Below are 25,100 nucleotides of genomic sequence, written 5' to 3'. Positions count from 1 at the left end.
AAAGGATACTGTGCTACTGTGACCTTGCAACACGCCACCGATCCTCCACTTTGCCCTGGTTGGAAAGTCCACAGCAAAGTTTCTCATGAACTTCAGCTTGCAGGCTGCACAGCCCGTGTGGAATGCCCAGATTTCCCGAGATACTTCACTTAGGATGTTACTGTGGCCGTAGGACTTCGCTGTCCAGCATTCGAACTCACATAGTCTGACGGTATTGCACGCTATAACGTATTTTGATGTGGAGGTCTAGGGCGAGGAGATGCAGTAGTACATTGACAGCATCTGCTGGGCAGGACTGCAGAGCCCCAGTAGCACCTGCACACGTGGTTCTTTGAATCGTAGTAAGCTTCACCCTATTGTATTTTTACTCAAAGCCTGCCACCAAACAATAGAGCCGTACGTTAGGATTGGACGTACCAAAGCGGTGTCTATCCAGAGAACCATCCTCGGCCGGGGACCCCATTTCTTCGCAAAGGTTCTCTTGCAGGCATAGAAAGCTATACGCAGTTCTATTTTCAATCCCCAATTTAGTTTTGGATCCAGGATTGCACCCAGATACTTTACATTAGAGGAAAGAACCAATCTTTGTTCATTCAACCATGGTAGATTCAATTTAGGTATCCTTGTCTTGGTGGTGAATAGCATCAGTTCCGTTTTGGTTGGGTTCATGTCGAGTTCGCATCTCGCGACCCACAGGCACATCTTTCGCAGCGGTCCTTCCATCATGTCGCTTATAATGGACGGAAACATCCCAGATACTAATATCACCAAGTTGTCAGCGTACGCCACCACCTTCACTCCACTGCTGTCCAATGTTCGTAAAATTTCGTCCATTACCATTAACCAGAGCACCGGTGAAATGGCGCCACCCTAGAGCGTACCTCTGTTCGCAGCTCTGGTCAAGTGGTTCCCTCCCCGATCCGACTGGATTATCCTCGTACTTAGCGTGGATATAACCTAATGCGTAAGATACCCCTGCAATTCAATACCGATCAAGGTTTCCTTGATGGCTTTCGTACTAACTACTTCTACTAAACTAGCTCCCTCTATATCCAAGAAAGCAACTGTGGTATACTGTTTATAGTGCAGTGACCCCTGAACCGTGCCAATTACTCGGGGAGGGCGTTTTCAGTGGATTTGAATTTGAGATAGGCATATTGGGACTTAGAGAAAGGCGTTCTCTTCATAATCGTAGATAGCCAGGACGCGCTCTACGGTCTTCAGCACGAAAGAGGTCAAGCTGATTGGTTGAAAGTCCTTTGTGGACTCATGAGCGCGCCTGTTTGCTTTGTCTAGGACTCTGATATGTATCTTAAAGAGATGCAGCTCCGGTAAATCTCCACAAGCCACGATACAACGCTTTCTACTCCTTCTGTTGCATGATTGGCATTATGCCATCTGAGCCTGGAGATTTATATGCGGGGAAGCTGTTTATAGCCCGGCCGATCTTATCCTCAGTAATTACCGATTTGATAGTCTCACACAGCTAGGGTGGCCGCATACCCCCCAAGCAGGGCTCTGACTCACAGTCCTCCTAGCTGACGGGAAAGTGCGTTTGAACTAGCAGCTCCAAGGTTTCACTAGAAGATTCCGTCCAGGAGCCTTCCCACTTTTGCGGAAAGGATGGGTTCTTATGTTCCTTGGACAGAATTTTACTGAGCCTTGTGGATCCCCTGGTGCTTTAGATATTTTGACAATAGTCCAACCAAGTACGCCTCTTAGCGGCCCTAATGGCCGACTTGTACTTCTTCAGGCAGTTCTTGTATGGCTGCCAATATTTATGCTTGTAGCAGATGTTGAAGATTTCCTTGGTCAGCTTCCTGAGACTGGAGAGATCTTCATTCCACTACGGTGGCAATGTCTTCTTGCTGTACTTAGAAGGGCACGAGACTGTAAAGGCGGTATGGAATGCCTTTTCCAGAGCCCCGACCTTTGACTCCGGTTCGTCTGTCGTACCAATCTTACCAATTTGCGCATCGGAGAGTTTGTTTTAATTACTTGACCAAACTTTCTCCAGTCGACCCTCCTGGGGTCTCTGAAGGGTTTAGAGACCTCTGCGGTGAGATCTAGACTAAAAAGTATTCAACTGTGATCCGAGAAGGTTCTCTGGTCAGACACTTTCCAGTCCTCCATCCTAAGAATACAATTGCCGGTTATTAGGGTAATATCAAAGACCTCCTCCCAGTTGTCACAGTTCTCCGAGCTGGGGAAACGGAAGGTTGGTATACTGCCCCTGTTACACACCTATAGGTTTTTTGTAATAATAGAATCAAAGAATGACTCACCTCTCTCGTTGATTCCTGAGCTGCCCCAAAGTATATGCCTTGCATTGGCATCGCAACGTATCAACAGGTTGGCCTTGCTTGTTGCTATGGTATTCGCCAAATGTTGTAGTTCTTCTGGCGGAGCTGACCGGTTGTGAGCCATATAAGCCGAGTATCTCTGTGTGCGACAACACCGCTCATAGAGATAGAAGATGCCCTGAGCCGCAAGGCAGTGGGAAACGCTCTGCCATTCTGGATGAGCAAAATGCTAGAAAGCAGGCAAATAGAAGTACCGACGGGTACAAATTCTATTGTCATGAACACTAGTCAAGGCTGTCCATAGGGTGGGGTACTATCGCCGCTGATATGGAGCATTTTAGTGGACGAACTCCTGGACATATTAACAAATACTGGAATACAAGTCTGGGGTTACGCGGACGAAATTGTTTTAATCTATAGGGGCAAATTTGAAGACACCCTATGTGATAGGATCCAAACTGGACTAAGTGTTACTAAGTGCCTGGTGTAGGAAGCTGGGACTGCGGATCAACCCAGCCAAAACCACCATAGTACCATATAGTAAGGCCAATGATTACCTATGGACTGGAAAGAACCGAACTCAGCACACAAACCAGGGAATTACAAAAGCTCCAAAGACTGGCTTGCGTGTTTATCAGGGGGGGGGGGATGAGGACATGCCCAACGGCATCCCTGGAGGTCCTTCTGGGATTAACCCCTCTCCATCTGCACATACAGATGCAGGCAAGGAAGGCAATATTCAGGATAGCCGGGAGTATCAGTGAGACGGGGGGCTGCCTAAACCGAAGGAAGATTGATATTCTTTCTAGGCGGTATCCCGAATTACTGATACCAAGGGGTAACATGACAACAAGGTTTCATTTCGATAAGAAGTTTGAAACCCGTTGGAATAATAAAGCAAACTGATAGAGCGTGGCTGCGGAGAACCCTTCTGTGCCTATCAGGGATGAAGCAGTTCAGGACACTTATTGGGGGATACGAACCCATCCGCACAAAGGATTGCTGAAACCTCACCAAAAAGAACCTCCGAATCATAGTGGGAATTCTCACTGGTCATTGTCGGCTGAACTATTACCTAGGGAAGCTAGGGATATCTACGGACACTGCCTGCAGGTTTTGTTAGGAGTATGACGAAACCTCTATACACGTCCTCGGACAGTGTCCGGTACTTGTGCAAAGTAGGTCGAGGCATCTGGGAGGACACTACCAGATGCAAAGCTGAAAGATCTGGAAGTGGGGAACATACTGACGGTTATAGACCTATTTGAGATACTATGATCAATAGGCACACTATAACCAATAAAAGGACCACAATAGTTCTTTAAGCACGCGGTGCGGCTTTCCCTTAACAGAATAATAATAATATAAGCCTAGGAAACATACACGTTTGACCACGACTGGGTCGCTGGAACTCAGGTGCGGCCACAGAAAAGCGTGCAGAATTTTCCTCGCCAGGATAGATGCTCCAAGTCGGTGCTGATCAGCATCTCCTGTGCTGTGGAATAAATTAAACTATTTGCTTTGGAGCCCTTTGATGGTTCGGTCGCCTTCGACCAAAAGCTCCTGTATTAGTTGATGTCGATGCCTTCTCTACGAAGAAGACAAGCAGATTAGCCAAAGCGCACTTCGAATGCTGCAGATTTATCCGGGTTACCCTCAGCATGATCTACTTGCTTGGGGGGTTCGTCAGTCTCCGATGGACCGGCGATCCTCATCTCCTCCAACATCTCGTTGGCAGCGAAAATTGGATCTAGGTTGTCGTCCGATTTTCAGAGCGGAATACCTTTACTTTTGCGTTCCTAACTCCGAACCGCACCTTATAATCCCAATGCCTCCAAGCACTCTTCGAAGTAGTAGTTTGTCTGGGGTTCTTCCTCCTTGATAACAATATAGTCATCCATGAGAATCCTGGAGTTTTCAAGGCGCAGGGACTGGACGAGCTTGTCCTTATCCATGCGGATCTTCGTCAACCAGATGCGAGCAACCGGTCTCCTGGGAATATCGTCGTAAAAGATGACATTGAGCTTTACGCCCTCGCCGACATCGCTGAACTTAGCGACACACGACCCGAGAAAGTCCCTAGATTGGTCCTCACAGACTGTAACGTGGAACCCAGGGACCACTTGAGAGGAATCAAAGCAGGCGATATCATCTGCGTATTGTAGGATTTTGATCTGATTACGGTCAGGACTCGGTTTAGGTGGGTCAGCCGTGAATAGAGAAACAAGGTGGCTGAACCTTGGGGAATGCCTGTTGGACGTATGTATGGGGGTGAAAAGTGTTTTTGGGTGTTGGCTTGACATCTAGAAAGCTAAAGATTGGCTTACAATGGTGCGGAAGAAATTTGAGAATTGCAGAAAGCGAAAAAGCGGGACCGTATTATATACGATATTGAAAGCTTTTCTTAGATCTAGGAAGGAGGTTGGAGTTGAAGTCTGTTGAATACCAAGAAGAATTTCAGTTTTAAAGAAAAGAAGCGCTCTCGGCTGAGTGGTTAGGTCGGTTTGCGAACTGGAAGTCGGGAGTTACAGTGCTCAGCGATAATGGACTTAATGATCCGTTTGAAGATCTTAACGGAGGACGAAAGGATGGAGATAGGCGTGCAGCCATCGATATTCATAAACAAAAGTGGCAGAGCCTAAATGCGTGTCCATCTTATGATGAGGAGGGGGAATCCACTAAACCTTACCTATGTGAATTCCCCGTCATTGGACGCATCATACATGACCTGTGGTGCTGATATACTCTAGCTGCAGCGAGTAGCACTATATCCGCTAATGGAGATCCTGTGATATATAATGTGTAAGGCTGAAATATTCCTTTAGGCCAACAATTATTTCAAAATTGTTTGGTATTCTCTTCAGTATGACAAGGCTTGAACTTTGATACCTCACAGCAAAAGTATATCTTTAACGTGCTCCTCCTGCCAATTAATAACTTTTCGTGGAAGCAAATGCAAGTTCAGATGATTTAACGAATATGGTCCTATCAAAAACAGGAATCTTCTCGGCCGTAGCAACATGGAAAACTTTCGGCACTCTGTCCTTGCAGTCTCGTCCTGGGACGACTTGCACCAACAATGGCACTCATTATAAGGAAATTGAAACTTCTCCTGAAGTTCAGATCGGCATCGTATTATAATTCACGCTCGAATGCGTTCGTTCAGTCTTGCCGAGATTTATGAGTGCAGGAAATTAATTTTGCTTAATGATTTATAGTGAAAATCAGACTATCCTTAAAAATATGATTTTCATGAACTTTATCATGCCAGGGTCGATTTCGATAGTGGAATTCCGCCTATAAGGCTTGGCTCCGTAAGCAAAGTCTTGCCTCCTTGCTTTTAACTTCGTGTCCACCTTCCATAATCTCCTTTGCTTGTAAGCTCCAACCAGACCCCAAACAAATTATTACAAATGGTTAAACTTTTTCCAGTCAATTCGGGAATGCAATTTTACAGCGAGAAGGAGCAAAAGATGGTTTTTATATGGCCGTTAGAAGACATTCTGGGAGCCATTATGTGGCTCGCGCCGCCAAACAAAACGTATTTGTTCTAATTTACAGACCACGTAATTAGGAGTTACGGTCGAATTTATATTGGACTTTTGGTAATTGAACATCCTGCATAATGTGACTATTATCGCCATGAATTATATACGAGGGAAACTTTTGAACATTCAATTATCCAAAATGTTTGTCTGCTCGACCAGCTTCCCAGGTAATACCATCGGGGAGGAGGGTCATCTCTTTTTCGGAATATGAGCCGTGGCTCACAAATAAATTGGCTGTTTCAGGTAATTGTCCTTAGATTGGAGTCGGCTGGGAGGGAGAGTAAAATCGCACTTCCCTGGGAACGTGGGAAATCCTTTTCCTTTAGTTAACATCCTCTAACTTCAATATTAACTAAATAGCAAAAGTTGAGAGGATTTTTCCATATTAGATCCTTCCACTCGTCAAGGACAACGTATGTTTTTTTGCTGTCCCCCCTCCCATCCATTATTCCTGTCCAAAACCTCATCAACTGGACTACTTACGTCCCCTACTGCCTTCTCTCCATAAGCATTCCAATGTGCAATTCAGCTGTACTTGTCCCATGTGTTTTCCTCCGAGTCCATTTAACTAGAAAGGATTAATTTCCAACCCCGTACAATAATATCTTAGCACTATAATGGTTTTGGGCATCTGTCTCGGAACAGAGCCGACAGTTTTAAAGCTAAGAGGGTCATTTAATCTGTTGGTCATCTTCATGAAAGGACACCTTGTCATAAGGGAAAATGTACCCATATAGCTTTCCTCCAGCCAGTTCACTCCTGTGTACAAGATGAAATCCTTACAAGATTCCGTTTCACACTTTAAACTTCCTGGAAACGTGAATCCTCAGCACATCCTCATAGGGATAGCCACAAAAACCATTCAAGTGAACCTTGAAACTATTCCATTTCAACTTAATTCACGAATAGTTGATTATTCCTGTCGGAACAAATGTAGGGTGGAGGAATTAGCGCAGCTGAGGCGGATAAACTTTCAACAATAGAAGGCAAGTTTAGGTATGATAAGGTCCTTTGTGAATTGCCAAAATATTCGCTTTGTGTACACTTTCACTAGCTTCACAGTGAAGTTCCGAAACCGCGAATCTTTTCTACTTGATGACGTTGGGTAGGTACGGAACTATGAAGTGCAGCGAAAGTTTTCACAGAGTAATTCTCCATGCATCACTAATTATCCTAGTTTTCCGAGTTTTGACTGAAGTGATGGTCGTATTGTCCTCATTTCGTTAAGGTTTTGTATAGAATAAATCTTTATGGAAATCAATTCAGTATCTGCCTTTGTACCCATCTGTTTGTATATTTATTTATTGCTTTCTTGCATATAGAGTTGAACAGTGGAACATATATGAGCAGGACCTTGTTTTTCGATCTATTAAATTTGGCCCTGTTACTAACTTTATGGTCCTCTTTTTTTTTTATGGATGGAGGTGGAAATCTTAGAAAGACGCTGTTGCGCCAGGTTGCAGCAGTGTGTGGGATTCGCACCCACTAAAACCACCCCCACTCTTCCGCCCTTCCCCGCGGGACCACCGTGAAGTATTACTTCGCGGGGGAAGCGCTGGTTCGCTATAACAGCTCGTCCATGTCACGTCTCCGTCGCGACGCCTTCCGAGCTCGATCCAACTCCAGGAGTTTTGTCTGCACCACGGCTACTGCCTCATTTACCGCCATGTAGCTTTCCTCCGACTTTAGCATCTCTTCCACCAGGTTCGAGGGTTCGATGTCCGCCCCTAAGATGCTGTTCAGCCTCCTTTTCTGCTGCAGAAATCTGGGACAATGGAACATAACGTTCTCTGGGTCCTCGGGTGTATCACCGCATTCAGGACAGTTGGGAGACTCGTCCAACTCGAAGCGATGCAAGTATTTCGTATAGCCACCGTGTCCCGTAAGGAACTGTGTCAGGTGGTAATTCAATTCTCCGTGCTTTCGGTTGACCCATTTCTCGATGCACGGGATCAATGTATGGGTCCACCTGCCCTTGTCGGAGTTATCCCATCGTTGTTGCCAGTTGCCACACAACTCTCTCCTGATGGCTTTTCGGAAATCCGCATTCACCTCGGCTGGATTTGCCTTCCGTTTTTCGTAGAGCCAATGTACCTCGCTCGCTAGAAGATCTATAGGGATCATTCCTGCGATGACACACACTGCCTCCGTCGACGCCGTCTTAAATGCGCTGCACACCCTTAGCGCAATTGTCCGGTATGCCGAACTTATCTTCCTCCGGTTGACAGCGTGGTTCAACGCTCCCGCCCAGACAGGGGCCGCGTATAGCAGGATCGACCTCACCACTCCCGCGATGAGTAGCCTGCGACTATACTTCGGCCCTCCCATGTGAGGCATCATCCTTGCAAGGGATGAGCTGGCATTTGCTGCCTTCTCTCGCGCATAATTCAAATGTCCCTTGAAACTCAACTTGCCATCGATCATCACCGCCAGGTATTTGACAACCGATTTTGAGACGACCTCACGATTAGCAACCCGGATGGTAACCGTGTTGTTTTTCCTACGGTTGGTAATGAGGACCGCTTCCGTCTTTTCGTCCGCCAGGTTCAGCTTGGCCATTCGTAACCATGACTTGATGGTATGAATGGCTTCATTTGCATAAAGCTCCACGTCCTCGGGATGCTTTGCAATTGCAACTACCGCCAGGTCGTCCGCAAAACCAATCAGCGTTGTCTCCTCCGGCACGCGAGGGCCAAGCACTCCGTCGTACATTATGTTCCACAGCAGCGGTCCCAGTACAGAACCTTGAGGCACACCTGCTGTCACAATGTACTCCTTCGGCTCGTAGTCCGTCTCGTACTAGAGAAGTCTGTCCGAAAAGTAACTCTCGATGAGCCGAGCCAAGTAGCTAGGAACACCCATTTTGGCCAAAACGCCCTTAATCCAGCCCCAGTTGGCTGATTTAAAAGCATTTTTGACATCCAGCGTCACCAGAGCACAGCATTTGCCCATGGCCATTGCATTTCGAGCCAATTCCACGACCTTTGTTACTGCATCGACCGTAGAACGGGCTCGCCGAAACCCATATTGCCGCTCCGAAAGACCACCGGCAAGCTCGATGAACGGGAGCAGCCTGTTGTAAATCACCCTCTCCAACATCTTCCCTATGGTGTCTAAAAGACAAATAGGGTGATATGAAGAGGGCACGCCGGGTGGTTTTCGGGGCTTCGGTAGCAAGACCAGCTTCTGCCTCTTCCACTGGTCGGGAAACACTCCTTCCGCTATGCACGATTCGAATGTGCTTGCGAACCACCTTGGTTTGGCCTTGACCGCCACCTTCAGAGCCCTGTTCGGAATTCCGTCCAATCCCGGAGCCTTGCTGTCCCCAATACGTCTGTAGATTTCCCAAAGTTCCTCTTCGGTAACATCAGGAATCGAAAAGACGTCCTGCTGAGCTGCCAGTTGGGGTTCTCTTTCGTCCTGCTCTTACTGCGGGAAAAGAGCTGTAATTATTTGCAACAAGAGCCGTGGGCACGTCACTTGAGGTGATTTTTGCCCGCGGATCTTCTTCATTACAACTTGGTAGGCTGTACCCCACGGATTCGTATTTGCCTCCATGCAGAGCTTCTGGTAGCATTCCCGCTTGCTTCTCCGAATGGCCTTCTTAAGGTTGCTTTGCAGATCCCTGTATTCCTCCTCACGCTCCTGGTGCTCCGGCCTTCCCCTTCTCCTGTGGGAAAGTCTCCTCGCTCGGAGACAAGAGGATCTCAAGGCAGCGATCTCCGTGTTCCACCAGTAGTTTGGCCTCTTGCCGTGGTGCAAACGTCGTCGTGGCATCGTAGCGTCGCATGCTTCGGTTACACGCTGAGACAGCTATGTGACCCTTGCCACCACTGTTCCATCCGAATCATGGGCTCCCTCCAATGCGGCTAGGAATGTCTCCTCGTCGAAAGCTCCGATAGACCAGCCAATCGCCTTAGCCTTTCCACCTCCAGAGCGTCGTTGACTGGTTCCCCGGTTCCCAATGCGGAGGAAGATGGCCTGGTGGTCACTGTGGGTGTAGTGCTAACTCACTTGCCAAGCCATCTCCCTCACCAGTGAAGTGCTAACAAATGTCAGGTCAACGATCGAACCCGACCCTCTTCCTCGAAAGGTGGGCACGCATCCAACGTTGGCCAGCACGATGTCCAGCTCCACAAATGACTCCAACAGAATTTGGCCTCTGGTGTTCGTCGATCGGCTTCCCCACTCCAGGGCCCACGCGTTGAAATCGCCCGCAATGATTTTAGGGCTGCGGTCTCTAGCGTCCAACACCAGACTGTCTAACATCTCCTCATATTGTGCTAAGATTGCTCTAGGAGGAGCGTAGCAGCTGTAAATATGGACACCGTTGACCTTCGCCCTTATAAAACCGGCTGCCGGGGGGCCATGACTTCCTGAATGGCCTGTCTTACGCACGCCCAGATTGCGGCGTTGCCAGACGCATCCACCGCCCAAGCGCACCACCGTGGTTTCTGTACGGCTCGCAAATAACCGCGATATCGACATTCGACTCTCGAATGGTTTGCGAGAGCAGGTCCTGAGCTGCCTCACAGTGATTGAGATTGATTTGTATCAATCTCATTTGCCTGTGCGGTTCAGCTCCCTCCTATATACCGGACATCTGCTGCTTCCCGCAACATGCCGGCCGTCCACGCCCTCTTTATGGTCTAGGATGCCCAATATAAACCACATTGTGGATTTGGCCTTACCGTTAAAACAGAACATATTATGTACATCTAAGATACCTACACGATAATGGCTCCACCCCTAAATAATCCTTAACAGGACATTTATCCAAGTTATTCATAAATATTCATGGGCTATAAATTTTAACAAAACCAAAATTTCTCGAAAAGAAGGTGGATAAAAAAGTGGTTAGATCTCCCATCAAGCCTGGTCTCAGGTGGCGCATTCTATTCAGACTCTTCATGACCAGCTGTTGGTATAAATCTATTGCGTGGTCCAAGATTGCTCTGTGAAGGATACCCAGAAGATAAAAACCAAATGAACAAGAAGGAGGAAACCTATGATTAGCAGGCTCTGACTCGCAGTACTAAACGCTTTTGGGAGTGGGCAAACTGGCTCTTCGCCGCCCATATTAGTTCAACCGCACCACAAATCATCTAAATCGAACTCTCGATCTAGTCCTCTCAAACATGCCACAACTGCTCCTTTCTCAATCGTCTCTTGCTCGTCCCTATGTTACTCCTATCCTGCTCTTGAGTTCGAGGTGCAACTACTGCCTCTCAACTGCCATACTATGTGCAAATCCTCTACGTTCAACTTTCGTTAGGGCAACTTTGAGGGTTTGAACTTAGCTCTGGCGTCAATTAACTGGGCTCCATTCTCTCACCATTAACCTAAGACTAAGCTTACCTCTCCTTTTATTCGATTCCATCCGACCTCCTTCCTAGTTACGTTCCTATCTCCCGCAAATCCCTGAGCTCCTACCCATCATGGTTCAGCACTGAAATCCTTAAAAAACTTCGCCTGAAGCAAGCTGCGAGGAAAAAGTTCTTATCCACCACAAACCGTGCATATTCTCACCATTTCAGAGCTCTGCGGACTTCAATTAAGTCTCTGATAGTTAAGTCTGGGAAGGATTATCTGGACACTATTCAAGTCTAATTGGGGCGTGGTAACCTGGAGCCTTTCTGATCTAACATCCGTAACGCCCACAATGCTTCCCAGTCCCGTCCCGTTTTCATCAAATTCTCTGGTTCCACTGCTCTTCTCAGCGATCATGTAATGGACTTTGCAGTTACTTCCCCCCTCTTCTTCCTCTCTCTCCCTTTTGAGTGCAATTTTCTCCGAATCTCTTGTCGTTTCCCTCCTTACTCCCTCTCTGGTGGAGTACCTGATTGCCAACCTTAACGTCGGATCTGGTTCCGATGGTCTTTCCAACCTCTTCCTGAAAAAAACCTCTAGGCTGTAACCGCTTTCACCCTCCTCTCTTTATTATTTCCAATAAGAGCCTCGAAGAGTGCTATTTTCCCAGCCTGTGAAAAAAAGAAGTCCTTACTTTTCCTATATACTAAGGTGGTGACCATACTCTTACTGAGATTTACCGCCTTATTTCGCTCCTCCCATCCTGTACGTCGGTGACCACCCACTTCGGCCACCTTATAGCTAAGGAGCAGCACGGCTTCATGAAACGTCGATCCACTTTTGGACTCCACCAATTTTGTGGCCAAATGCCTCAACTCTCGGCAGGAAGTCTACGTCATTTACACAGATTTTTCTAAGGCCTTCGATTCCGTCAACCATGAGATACTATTGGCCAAACTCACCTCTCTAAACATTCTTCCATCACTTATTACAGGGCTTTCCTCCTATCTGCACTTCTAGTCCTTTTCCCCCTCCTCTGGTGTGCTACAAGGATCCATTATAGGATCTCTTTTATTTTTATTCTCCCCATCCCGCTTCCCTGCAGCCAAATCTGGATAGTTTGGTCTATTGATGCACAGTTAATCGCTCCCACCCTTTTTCCTACTCTCTTGGTGATTGCTCCCTGTCCTATCGAAACTCTATCCTCAACCGGGGCGTAAACTTCGATGGTTAACTCCGTTTTGAAAGCCGTGCTTCCAAAATATCAGGTTTGATACTGCGTTCCTGTACTGATTTCGTCTCAGTCCAAACCTCCATAATGCTTTTTAACTCCCTCGTGAGAAGTCTCTTTGAATATTATTCTGTAATTTGGTTCCCCTTCCGTGATTGTAATTGTCTTGCCCTAGAGAAAACGCAGCGCAAATTCAGCCGCTCGCTCTTTTTCAAAATAAACCTGTCCGTGTTGACTATCCCGCCCGCTTCCGTACCTCTCGCCTCCCTTACCACCAACAACGTAGAATCTATGTGTTTACCAGGGGCTCAGTTTATTTTGAACGCTGTCGAATCTGTTTGCCGTGAATTCTGAATTGTGCTTGCTGGAGGTCGATTCGTGTCAATTACGAAATCAATGCACCTGTGATTCGAGAGCGTGATATTGTTTGATACCATTCATCCCGCGACGAGAGCCGCAATGTCGGAGGATGCCAGGCGGAGGTTTTGAGGTTATTCTGCGCACCTAATTGTTTCAGAACTTCAGGGCCATGATACTCCTCCTCCTAGAAGCTAGAGAACGCACTTTTTGAACGATGGCAGCTCATAGACCTTTTCATCGGCAAACATTTTATGGTATGCACCTTCTGACTCGAAGCATAAATTAATACCTTGAGAAGATGAAGCCCTTACAGCTAGGACTTTCCTTCTAAGTTGTTCGCATTGCTCAATATCGTAACTGGATGGATCGGTATCGTCATACATAGCCTTGGTTGCAAATGAAAATGTAGTAGTTTCTGGTCGAGCCCTCATTGCTGCCCTTTGAGATGATGAGTGGGGACTGTTAGAGAACTGTTGGTACTTCTGCTGGGACTTAGTCGCAGATGTCCCGGAAGATCCTTTCCTTTCAATTTCGGTACAACTGGGGATTATAGTTTTCCCGGAGCTGGTTTAACCGGAGATGGTTTGCTCGGGGTCGGAAGTTCTGACTAATCCGTGAACGAACGAGTACTAATTGGATTGATTTCCAATTAAATGAGAGGAGAATCTGAGTCTAGACTCAGAGCCCCCATCGACGAGCTCAGGTTTGCCCCTTTCTCAAGGTTGGATGATTGTCATAGCAGAAGTTTAATTTTTGTGTTTGTTCCCTATTTTGGAATTCTTGGTAATTCGCGGTCATGATCTTTGTTTTACCAGGGAAAGCAAGTTGATTCCGGCAGAGCCCCTTCTTTCCGAGACAAGGCTAGTTACGCTTTCGTTTAATGATTTGATAACCAGTTAGCTTCATGTGCCAGCTCTGGTTCCCAAGAGGATCTCACTGAGGCCCCTCACAGTATCTGGGGATAAGCCGAAATATACTATGTCTGCAAGTGGCACTTAACTATCAGCAACTTATGGCGAAAGAAATAAATACGTTTAAAAATGTGTACGGTTACCAGTGCAGACAACACAGAAGATATTGTTCATAGGGAAAATTTAAATTTGGCAGGTGTTCGATAGTCTATGAGAATGGACCTCACCAAAAAGGGAGGTGCTTCAAATGCCTCATATTCGTGCACTCCGTTTGATGGTACAGAAAGTTTGGAGAAAAGGACATTTTGCAAAGGAATGTAACAGACTGAGGGACAAGACATTTTACTGGAAGTTATCTGATCTTTCGAATGGGAGAGTGGAGAAACAAACGCAACGGAGTAGTTGCAGGTAGTTGCAGAAAATACTGGCTCGCAAAAATACTTGGTCTAGGTCAGTTGTAGATATGATCTTTATCAGCGCTAGTAGCGGGGACGAATCACGTCGACCTAACTTTGGATTCTGGTCGCCGTGGATGTTTGCATTATCCTTTGTTTTCTGCTGGACCTAGAATATAGTCTTATTGAAAACTGAGACTGCGTGGATGCTTTCACTACGGAGTACCTAGGAGATATACCTCTACAAGGATTTTCGAATATGGGGGAAACTGCTGGGCAGAAAACATGCATGCCTAAAATCGACAAGGGCAACTGATAAGTGTACAAGAGCTTTGGATAAGCAAACTTTCATGAAAGTGTGACTAGATGAGCCAGTCTTTGATTGATGGAAACTCCGAGACAGATGAATGACTTAATGGGGGGTAGATAGAACCGTAACAAAGAGAACACGTGTGTTTGGAAACCCACAGAGAAGAGGTATATGTAAGCCAGTGGAAATGCCCTTTCTCTCTGGCTTAAAGTTAGCCTGGGGATATAAATTATGATGATAGAGAAGAACGCGAGTGGCTCTACAAAGGATGGTGCTGATTGTAGATAGCCATGGTATTTTTCGGAAACAGCTTTTTTTTGGTAAGGGGGGTCTATAGTAGAGTAGCCCTAAGGACATGTCAATATTAAGATTTATCCAACGTAAGTAGGTAAAAGCACGCCAAGAATAGAAGAAAGAAGGATTGAATTACTTCTCATATATAATAGTTAGTTTTGTCTCGACTGATTGGTGGTGGATTTGGGAATTGTCTCTGGAGAAGCGAAGTCAAATATTATATAATTCGTGACGCAGACTACGGCTCAATAGAAGTTCACATACTTTCGGGAGTTGCAGTGCCGGCAATGGAGATGAACCCTAGTCCCTCTATTTTAAAACGAGACAGTATTATCGATTAGAAAGGAAAAAATCATTTTACAATAAACATCTTTTGATGTTTCAATTAAAATTTGTATTATGGTTGTATTCCCCTTGGGCGTGTATACCACATCAGCAACATCTATGCGTCATCATACACGGTTTGCTGAAATACATTTAAATTCCTTCCAGGAATTTCGAACTACCTTGCGTTCCCCCTCCACTGCTCTACGCCAAGTATTCCTGGCACGACCCATTCGTCTGCTATCTGGTAGGAGTTGGTTTCACTTCATGATATTGCCACCATTACTACTTTCATCTTCTGATAAGTTGATTCAATTCCGTGCGACCACCAAGTTCTTCGTTCGAAATTATATCAACTCAGCGTATCTCCTTAACACGTTTCAGACAAGTACTCAGAAAGGCTTAGAGCAGTTGCAGTGGTGGTTAACAGTCTGAAGCTGATGTTGGGGTTGAGATTTACTTCATTTCCAGAGTTTGAACAAGGTAGCGAAGGTGGATCTAACACTGTTAATGCATCACCGTCAGCAGAAACGGTGCTTCCTGGATATACAAATTTATAGATACAGATAGATCATCAGCTAAAGATTAATCATCAGGATCATCGTTCGGATCCATCAAACTGAGAACTTTGGTTTTGTTGGTGTTTATTTTTAGTCCAACTCTAGTTAGCTCGGATCTAATGGTCCATGACTCGGTAAGAAAGCAATCAGATTTCATCAGCGTAGTCGAGGTTATCATAGTCCATTGATCTCTTCTACGTCCTCTGAATAAGACAAGAACATCGCTGGTGACAAGATGCAACCCTGGTGGACTCTTCTTTGGATTTCAGCTCGCGACGATATACTTATGTAAATATCCGAACCATGTTTTTTTGTATCGTGTACTGTTTTTCTCGAATTGCAGTTATTCGTTCACTACTTGGATTGTAGTTAATGATGTTTTTGACAACTCTCCTATTAACGACCATGGATGCGCTGCATTTTCTTTGGTGGGGAAGCTTTCCACTTTGGAAAGTTGTGTGCATTCAGGGGTCAAATACCTAAAAGTTCGTTTCCTGGACTGCCATGATATTATCCTTCCACTTATCGACCTGGTCAGTAAGAGCTCTTATAATACCTGCCTCAAAGAAGCGGACATTCCACAGTTGTGCTCTCGTTCCAATACGAAGCTCATCATCGTTTTTCTAGACTGCTTGCTTTTCCACTCATGTTTAAAGGACCTCACTAAGAGATCCCAGCCCCCTATCCAAAAAAAAATAACTAATGGGTCCTTAAAATTAGGTGGGATCAGCTCGCAATGTGTTTTATAAATAGCTGCATTCCGGCATCTTTGGGTGAACATGTCCCCTATTTAAGACGTCAATACGAAAGTTCGTCCACTCCGCCTCAAAATTTTCGCGATGTTTGCGGAATTCGCGTATAATAGCAGGTATTTGTCGTTTGAAATTTTCCAAATTACCGAATGCAATGAATATGCTTATTTTAGTTTTTTCCGATGCGATTTCAGCACCGGTTTCAGAAGCCATAGAAACTGCGACACGAGAGCATCCTCTAAACCAGAATTCCTAGAGAAAACCTGCCTTGCTATGTGGTCGAATTTGTAAAGCAATTCGAGAAGGTTCCTTTGGATCCTTATGTTGTTTGGAGAGATATCAGGTGAACCAGTAAGTGTATGACAGAATTTGTGGTTAGAGGTTAGACCCCCGTTGACCCTCACTTTTCTAACTAACAAACCAATAGACTCATTAGGTAGGTATAACCAACGCCGCTGTTTGGTACGGATGCTAATTCATCATAAATCTTGAACTTTTGTTAAGAAGAGGATACAACGGAAGCTTTGTATCGAAGTTGTTTCCAAGAATATTATTCACCACAAGTTTCCAAACAAGGTACTTTTTTAAATTCTCACAATTATTTCATGCCATCGTTTATTATAGGTACTTCCTGAAGCCTGATGCGTAAAAGACGTTGATACTCCATTAACCTTGTGAAAATAATGGCAGACCGGCTTTTCACGGGTGAAAATCTTACGTACGGATGGCAGGTAATTTATGAGGTGCGAAGTACTAAACCGAAAACGTGCGCGATATTTATCTTCGCCAAGACCGCGTAACCTGAAGGGAATCTCATCACAATAAGTCCTGAGTATGCGACCGATTCTCCCTTCTCATTTGTGACATTCAACATTTCCTAATACATTTACTCCGCCATCGTGCCTCAAAAACGGCACCAGAGAAAAGTCAAGTCTTCATAGCATATTTCATTCGAATCCTGAAAACTGCGCCAACTTGAGCATTTTCCTCCTTTTCCGTTTTCTGTATTTTTTATTTTTCCGGGGACGTGATACGTCCTGTGCCGCGCTTGTTGTTGGGAACTCCAGTTCAAGATTTCGTTTGGGATTCAGCTCTGTCACGTATTCGAAATCTACGTACGTACAAAAGGAAACGGACCCAAAAGCTTCAAGCAGAGAAATGACTTAAGTGACACAATGTGGGGTAAAGTCTTGTTTTAAGATAACATCCAGTCAATCGGCGAGGAAATAAAATGTCAGCCAATAGCTGAGAAAAATTATTGCGAAAGGGCACGAAGTTCAGCGGTCAAACAAATTGACAGAAAATATTTTCAGAGGAAGGAAATAGGAGGGTGGTTTGGTGTATGTAACACGATGGGGCTTAAAGTGGCATTCGGGTTTTGAATCGACCTTTTAAAGTTATTGGACTTTTGTTATCTTTGGATATAGGCCTGTATCTAAATATTAGTAAAATCTGCCACATGCTCGTAGTTCTCATGCTTTAATATATGTACATATCATAGAGCAGAAAGAGCAGCAAATAGAGCTCGAAATTGAAAATCCTGGACATTTCATGGCGGTTTAAGATCCATAATATGGTGATAGCCTGGCATTGATCACCATCTCCCATTGGATGCAACAAGACCTTCGGAAACAAATATTTTGTGACCTTGTTAATCTAGAAAGACAGGACTAGGGCTTTTATTTATTCAATCAAAAAATAAAGAAAAACTCCAACTATATTAAAAGAGGGATGAAGACGGCTACGGTTTCGTACCAGGGTAGGGGCAACTCATCAGACACTGTATCACTTCTGCCCTAGGAGCAGCGTGAACGATGCGGCTCGAAGATGTTATACGCTCTCTTTTATAATTCGCAAAACACGACAAGGGGGCAAATTATATTCAACGTAAATTCGCCCACAGTTCAAACCAAAGCTTGGCGGGAGCTAGACACCTTTTTTAAGAACTGGGTAGTCCTAAGTCCGCATCCACTTGATGCCGGACCGGACCAAATGGAGTCGACCACAAAGAGTGGGACCAAGTTGCTCTCCATTTGGTCCGGTCCGGCATCAAGTGGCTACGGACTTAGGACTCCCCAATTCTTCAACTATATGTTGAGAGCATAACAAACATTTTTTACGAGTTACATAAGATAAAGTCAAAGGACCAAGTTGAAGTAACATGAGAGCTCTCTAAACTTCCCAAACATTTGCAGTTTGGATGCTATAGGCAGGAAGAATAAGGATAGGAGAATACATTTTTGAGACCGTTGACAATTTCTCCTATCTAGGGTAGAAAATCACAACCGATAACAGCTAGAATGATGAAATTCGCGCACGGTTGTTGTCAGCCAACAGAGCCTATTTCAGCTTACAAAAACTGTTCCACTCGAAACGTCTCACCATAGGGTCAAAGCTCTTACTGTACAAGACTATGATCTTGCTAGTCCTCGTGTATTCCTCGGAAACTTGTGTTCTTAGCAAGAAAAATTGCAAACTCTTGGCCGCGCTCGAGAGAAGAATCCTCCGAAGAATTTTTGGCCCCCTACATGAGGATGGACGATTCCATAGCCTACACAATGACGAAATCTATGAGCGATACCATGACCGTCCGGTTGTGGATAAAATCCGGCTTAATAGGTTACGGTGGGCGGGTCACTTAATCCGTATCGATGAAGATGATCCCACCCGGAAAGTCTATGCCTAAGATGGAGCGATGGCGTGGACCAGGACGCCAGACAGCTTTTAGGGATATCGAATTGGTGGACCTCGGCGCAAAACCGGGATGTCTGGAGTTCCTTATTAAGGCAGGCCTAGACCGGATACCGGTTGTTGCGCCGTTGATGATGATGATGATGATCGTCATTTCTAAGGTTATGAGTGAAACAAATGATGATGGTATAAATGATTAATACCAGACTACTCTCTGTTTGTCTGCCTGTCTGACCTTCTGTCCTTTATGTCGGTAAGGACGTGGAAATATTCAAAAGACTTTAGCCTGGACACCCCAAAGTGTGGGATTTGTACCCATTAAAACTACTCCCGACTCGCCCCCTGTCCCGTGGAACCACCATAAGATATTACATAACGGGATGGAGTAGTTAGTTTAGTTTAGTAGGGGAGAGCCAACTCCAAGCACTCAGACCTTTGCTAGGCCCATTGTATTATCCCCGGCGATCGCCTATTCATAGGCCTCTCGCCGACGACGTTCGCAGGCTTTCGCGAATTTGAGAACATTCTCCAGAGACAGAGAATGCTTAGACTTTTCGCTGAAGAAGACCGTACCAGGGTATCTTCCGCTGGGGTTTGAGGAGGCCAGGCAGCTACATACGAAGTGCAGGGCCGTCTCTTCTTTCTCCTCGCATTGGCTGCATTTGGCCAAGACCAGCAATCTGGTGATTTTTTCCATGTGGTACTTCTAGGGGCACTGTCCTTTCTAGTGTGACATGACCACTTTTTCAGGGACAACAAAAATGCCGCTCTAGCGACCCCGGGTTCCTTCACGAGGATTTTCACCGGCCGATAGTGGTTCAAATTTTTCTATTCGGCTGCGTCCCCCCTCAAAGTGAACTTGACAGTGGATGGCCGGATGCCAAAACCTGGTTCTGGCCCCACCATTGTCCATTGAGAAGCTTGGCGAGCCAGTCTGTCAACTTCCTCAATACCAGCGATGTTGAATGCCCTGGTACCCACATCGGAACGTTTCGTTCAGTCGGCCAAGTTTTAGCAACACTTGATGACAACTCCACACCAACTGGCTTGATATGTCGTTGCTGTTCAGCGCTGATAATTCTGACCGACCATCTGAATAATTCGAATGTTGTGATACCTCCATTTTTTGCCGAAAACATTCTTCCGCTACCAACAAAATGGCATATATCTTCGCCTGGAATATGGTACTTATTTTTCCAACAGGTCGAGCCAGTCAAATAATAAGATTTCCCAAGAACACACCTGCACTCGATCCGTTTTCCATAACTGATTCATCCGTGAAGATTATCAAGTCTGTAATTCAAAAGACTCATGACAATTTATGGACCATTCTTCGCTGGATGGATTAGGTCTTTTCGAAGACGAATCTGAATACAATATGATCCGCCGGTATGAGAGCCACCTGATATTTGCCGAAAAATTTCCAGATGGACGCAGGATCCGCCTTTTCAAGCCCCAATAGCCTCTAGCCTACATCCATCATAAGCTGTTTTCCATTTCACCTCCACATAAATTGGGAGTAAATTTAGAATAGCGCCGACCGTGGCACTCGAGTCGGCGTACTACTCATTGCTTCAGTAATACTAAGGCAACCGATTCTCTGCATCTTCGTCAGTAACTTCTTGTTGTTAGCAAAGTTCAGTCTCGGCCACCACACGATGGACACATACATCAAAATTGGTTTTACTATCGATTTATACATCCAATGAATCCGTTTTGGTGAAAGTTCCCAGGTCTTACCTATCGCAGTAGTACAGCACCAAAACAATCTGTAGGATTTGTGGTATTCTGCCAGGATATGATGCTTTTACATTAACTGGGAGTCGAGGTGTACTCCTAAATATTTGACTGTTTGTACCAGTTGGATGTCCGCCCCTGCTAAAGTGGCTGGGGTGTAGCCGCCCCATTTGACATTTCTCGTGAGCACAACTAGTCTAGTCTTCCTAGCTTTCACCGTAAGTCCATTATGAAGGCATCAACTATGGATTATATGCAGTGTTACACTGAGGCGGTCACTTACTGTTGCGCAAACTTGCCCAGAAATTATATGGCTAAATCGTCCGAAAATGCTTGTGCGAAAACCTTTGTGTCCTCCAGGAGCTAAAGCAAGGTGTCGATTACCAGGTGCCATAACAGAGGAGAGAGAACCCATCTCCGTGGGGAACCCTAAGAAATCCTGCCTCAATACACTTCAGTCGCCGCTTTACAATGCTGCAAATTTATCTGAGAGATATAGCACCTCATCTATGGCTCAGATGAAGATGCCGTGGGCTGCACGTCCCCTTCCATGGTTTTAGGAACCCGCACTTGTAATGTGACGGTCCCAACCCCTTAGTAGAGCCGATAGCCCATTTGCTTCCGAACCTTCTTTATATCCGATTCAGGATAGCATCCCTACCTAATAGCATCCAAGTGGAGGTGTTGGAGTTATTCTGGACTGCAAGTTCGAGGATCTCCAGTCGCGCATCCTCCCACACATTGTTGAAGGAGGAGCAATACTGTGTGAGCCACTCGTTCGTGGTTTCGTCGGTAAAGTTTATCCGTAACATTTTACGGTATATAACAACTGACTCTTTACACCTAGGAGAAGCTTCCTCCCAAGCTGCTCACCCTGCTCTGTATCGTGACTGGAAGGATTGTTGTAATTATACAAGACCCATCCATCGGTCTCGACAGCCTTGGCTGGAAATGAAGACTTGCCCGTTGCTGGCTGAACCTTAATCTGAGTCTACTCTCAGGTTCTCCATTGAAGAGTTCAGAGTTGTCCCTTCGCTCATCATGATCAAAGTGTTGTTCATTTCTTTTGTTTTTTAAGTTTTTAGTTTCTTCATAGTTGGCAACTATTGCCCTGGCTGAGCCCCTTTTTGCTGAGGCAAGGCTAGTTGAAACTGGGACCGCTCATCCCTCGGCACGGTAGTTACACCTTGGCTTGAGGTTTTGATGACCGCTTCTCTTCCGGGAGAATCCCCCATTCTGAGCTCCATAACCACGGGAAGGTAGGTAATCGTCAAGGTAGACGGGGCGAAGTAAGCTCACTTTACCTGTTTTTCCTATCCCTTCTATATGCGAGGATCATAACCGCGCCTTCCTTACCTCTCGCTTTTCGCAGTTTGCCTTGGATTGAAGCGTTCATTAAGTTGACCCCATCCCAATTTTCCTGCGATACTAGTATTCACCTCACCGTATTTTCCAGCATCAGCCCTTCACCTAAAGTTTCCTCTAGGGTTCTCCTCTCATCCCTGAATCTCGTACAGTGAAAGAATACGTGCTCTGGGTTTTCAGATTTTTGGACAAGTGTTCACTTGAATCTATAGAGATACTGGCAATACCCAAAATGCCCCAGCTGAAACTGGGTGAGATAATTAATCTCCCCATGTTGCCCCCGACGAAATAAATAAGATTGACTAGGCTGACCCAGACCAATGGACGAGGCCAGATAAAAGCAGCAGGGTCACTTTCGAGACCATTCGACAATCACACGGTCTAGGACAAGGGGATGCCCTATCATGCGTCCGCTTTAATCTGACCCTGGAAAGAGTGATCCGTGATGGTGAGGTAAATGAGGGGGGGTACGATCCTCTTTGAGTCCACCAAACTTGGGTTCTTAGCAAGAAAAATTACGAACTCTTAGGCGCGTTCGAGAGAAGAATCTCCGAAGAGTTTTTAGCCCCCTAAATGAGGATGGACAATTCCCTAGCCTACATAACGGAGAAATCTATGAGCGATACCATGACCGTCTGGTTATGGATAAAATCCGGCTCAATAGGTTGCGGTGGGCGGGTCACTTAATTCATATGGATGAGGATGATCCAGCCCGAAATTTCATCCGAGTTTATGGAGATTAAAGAAGAATTCCGACTTGAACATTACACAAAGTGCCGCATATGAAGCACCCCACGAGATTGTTCTGGACATTATTATAATAGTTTCGCTCTTTTTATTGTAAAGGAATTCATCTATTAAAAAGATAAAAAAATCCGCCCTTTAAAGTTCTCTTCATCTGAAATAACTGACTTGGCGTTCAATCAATCAATCGAGTCATAAATTTTTAACGCCGTAATCGATTTAGACTTATTGGAACTAGACGTCTTTACATTTATATTAAATGAAGAAATGTCTCTGCGGGACTTTGCTCCACAAATTAAGTTTCCATCATGGAAGGAAGACACTATTCGATGGGGAGAAGTCTACACGATTACATAGAAGGAACCAAAAATATTTAATAATGCCATAAATATCTGAAACGTATGAGCATCAGAAAAGGTTGGTATGACCATCTTACGGGCCACTCAGACGAAAAGATTATTGTAATAGTTATTTTTACCTTGGAAATGACGAAAGATAGTTAAGTTGCCGTTGTCGAAAAGTATATGAAAATCGTAAGACGAATAACACATAATCCTCCAAGAAAGGATATTATTGAAATATGCGATTCTACTGGAACACTTTACCTGGTTCAGGGTTTTGTTTAATACATACATAGCTGCAAACTTTAAGAAGCTTACAAATTCTCCTGCAGATTTATTCAAACCCCGCTTTAGCAGATATTCATGCACAGGATAGATACCGATATGCTCAATTAAGGTTACCTTAGTAATAACCAATGAGTGTCCACCAATGTTTTCACTTCTTTACTCCATAATACTTGACATGTGACAGCTAGATTTTCTGACCCGTGTGGAGTGGAGATGCTAGAACTCTCATCAGACGCATCCATCCGTGCTGGTAAGGAAACCCTGAGGGTGGTAACGTGAATATGCTTATGCGAAGGTCGGGTAGGAATGAGTAATGTATCCTCTCGTGTATAAAAATTGGTTATGGAGAAGATCCCCACTCCCTTCCCCAAAAATAACCCAGATATAGGCGAGGAAGCAATATTATTAGCGTGTAGGCAGAAGGACTGTATACGTTTCCCAGTGCATTCTTCGAAATGTTATGATGAAGAAAAATCATTGCACACAATCAACCTCGACGGTAATTGCGGTAGAAAAATTTCGCGCATAAGGTCTGGTGTTAGCGCCGTGTATGTGATGCAGTGCATTGGTGTGCTCCCACGTAGTTTCAATCACATTTCGAGCAATGCACATAGGATGGGGAAACACGGACAAGAAAACCATCTACACACCCATGCATTAACCATATGGTTCCCGGTCCGGTAAGATACCTCTCCCTTGCGAAGGAAACACAGTGATATTCCGTCCCTCTTTGCCAGTGGATTCCCTCCTCCTGTATAGTCTTCTTGGGTGTAGAGTTTCGAAAATCCGATACTAGCAGTTTCATGAAAGGGCAAGTGGTTTCACTGCCGTCTAGCATTACTTAGCTCCATTAATCGAAAGTTACCTCCACAGAGGCTTCCGCGGCATTGAGCAGGCAGCAGGCCCAAAAGAGTGAATTATGACTACAGATATTCCTTAAGGCTCCGTATTGAGGCAATTGCTGTGAAACATTATGTACGTTGGAGCGCTAGACCTCCACGCACTGAAGAAGGAAACGTTCATGACAATACTATCAATATACGTATTGGCAATTCCATAATCTTCTAATCATAATATTGGCACAGACTGCTTACCAAAGGTTGGTGAAATCCATCCTACTAATTATGTGCCACCCCCATCTGGTATGATGCCCAGTAGGACGAATTTGGCATTGCAGAAAATTGCACTGAGAGTGCATTTCGAAGAGTACTGAGTGATTTAGTGGGTCCAGGAATGATCCTTATCAATTTTCAAGCGAATGAGAGGCATTGTCTTTATACGAGAAAGAAGGCGGATCCTTCGGAATGAATGCGGATTTCCGAGAAGAATCTGACGACACAGAGCACATTATCCCTTGTTCGAAGCTCATGGAGTGGCGAAACAAGTTGAACGGCCCCAACATACATATCCAAACTCATAATCTAATTTTTTTTTTATTGGTGGAGGTAGAAATCTCGAAAAGACGCACTGTGTGGGATTCTCACCCACTAAAACCACCCCCACTTCTTCGTCAATATCCCCGCGGGAATACCGTGAATTACTACTTCGCGAGGAGGGCTTTGGTTTACACCAGTGCAACTAAGTCACTGTCTTACACTACATTGTCCGTCGCGCTTTCCCGACTCGTTCCATTTTC

The sequence above is a fragment of the Hermetia illucens genome, chromosome 5 (genome assembly GCF_905115235.1).
Source record: "Hermetia illucens chromosome 5, iHerIll2.2.curated.20191125, whole genome shotgun sequence".
In the NCBI taxonomy this organism is placed as follows: Eukaryota; Metazoa; Arthropoda; class Insecta; order Diptera; family Stratiomyidae; genus Hermetia; species Hermetia illucens.
Note: the sequence above shows the minus strand (reverse complement) of the source record.